Source organism: Pteropus vampyrus, unplaced genomic scaffold (genome assembly GCF_000151845.1).
Source record: "Pteropus vampyrus isolate Shadow unplaced genomic scaffold, Pvam_2.0 Scaffold241, whole genome shotgun sequence".
Lineage (NCBI taxonomy): Eukaryota > Metazoa > Chordata > Mammalia > Chiroptera > Pteropodidae > Pteropus > Pteropus vampyrus.
Window position 1 is genome coordinate 160,888 of NW_011889022.1, and position 2,123 is coordinate 163,010.

Consider the following 2,123-nt stretch of genomic DNA (forward strand, 5'->3'; position numbering starts at 1 on the left):
AAGACAAAGCCAAGGTCAAGGACAGAGTATTCTTCCTCAACCAGAGATCATCCTACAGGCTGAGAAAGTGTACTGTCTATTCCAACAGATCTGGGTACATCTGACAAGAACAGCGTCCAAACATCACACGCTCCTTCACCGAGAACGCATGCAGCAGACTTCAGTAAACCGGCTAGCACGCATGGCAATACACTACATCTGCAGCTTTCCCCAAGCCTGCAAATGAGCCGCCCTGCTTTAAAAAGCTAGATGATGTTCTTTTATTTTTTTTCCATAGGAAGCTATCACTGCATCCATTTCAAAATATTCAGAATCGCTAAGGAATGGGTTTTTGGATGTGATCTGTGTCAATAGCTTGCTTATCTGCCTGCAGCTCACTGTGATTTCTTAGTGTTTTTTGCAAAAAGCTCTAAACTCACATCCACATGTTTCTTCCGCAGAGCTTGCCACTGCCTTGCCCGCGTGGAGACAGGCTCTCTCTTTGTATTTCTCTGCTCTCCCTTCTGGAGAAAATGAAACTTGCACCAGACCCTTTTTTGAATCCACTGGGGAAAAGGAAGCATGCATAAACATAAAAGAATCACAAGAGAAGATTAATTTTTTTTCACCTTGAGTCAACCTCTCTGCAGAGTGAGAATTTCTGGATCCAAACAAGATTTCAAAAACCTTTTCTATCATGCTCAGCACTTTTTAGAAGCTTTCTCTGCTAAGACCTTTCCCTGCCATGCTTTCCTGTACATACGAGGATAACATTCTCTCCCTTTCTTTCAAAGCTCCTCCTGCAGACAGCACCCTGAGTGGGGGCGCTAGTGGGGCAAGCCCATACGCCAGGTGCTAGACCTGGCTTCCCCACCCCCCACCCACTTGGTGCTGGTCTGTTTTGTCATTGTGTAACTTCACGCCACCACCCGAAAACCCCCCACCAGCTCACCTCTCTCTTCATATGGTCTGTTTTCAAGGAACTTATCGGAGGTGTTAAAGCAAAGATATGAATCTGAGTCAAAGGCTGAACATTTCCCTTCGACTTAAGGGGAAAAAAGAGATGCCTCCTGCAGTGAAGGGATGTAAAATGAACTGATTATGACCCCCGCTGCTAGTTACGTGAGCAGAGCCTGAGAATAGGTGACCGAGGGGAGTTAAGCCCTACTTTCCCGGCCATTGTAGAATTTTGTGGGGAATGAAATTATGCCTTTGGGGAGGAAAAAAAGTAAAAACTGCTGGTGGGCATTTGGTAAAAATCAGTGGACTCCTTTGCTGCTTGTCACAAGATAAATTGGTGCAATCGTTTTGGGTGGTTAATGCAAAGCAAAGGTGACAAATTCACAATTTTGGGCTTAGTCAACCCTCTTGAAGGCAGTTAACCTGAAAATACAGAGAAAAAAAAAATACACAGGGGCAGAAAGCTGTTCACTGAGGCTTAAATATGACAGCCTTGCACAGTCCCAGGCCTACATCGTGATTTCAAAAGTATCTGTTGAAAGCTAATTAAGTCCAACAGTCTCGTAAGGATTTAAGAAATCTTGGTGCATGAACGAGATTGACTATTACACAGAAATTAAAATTATAATAGAAAGTCTGTAAAAACGTGAAGAAAACCACATAGTATAAAATTAAATAAATATACTACATTTCAAAATAATATTCAGATTCATTGCAATTAAGTAGATATATGTGTACATAAGCAGGATAAGGCTAAAAAAAATAGTTATGCCAAGTGGGAGGATTGAAAGCAATTTTCACAATGTTATTAAAGTTTCTCTCATCCTGCTGCGTTTTCTTTGCCACATCAGAATTGCTTCTTACAGAAAGAAAAATACACTATCAAGGCAAGGGACCGTAAAGATGTTTGGGATTAGACTTAAATAATCATTTTAAAAGCCATCTCGTATGACTCTGGGAGGTTAAACCGCCCGTCAAAGGTGGGGCTGCCCTAGTGGCGGACACCGAAGTGTCCCTTAGAACGGCCCAAACGAGAGTCCTCCTCCGTGAAACTGAAGCTACCGGACTGAATCTCTCCATGAAAGTGGGTGCTGAGCATCTACTTTGCCCTTGGATTCCCAGTGTCTGAAAATAGTCACCCTCTTTTTCCAACATCGTCTCCCTGCCTTCCTGGGCTAGTCCCG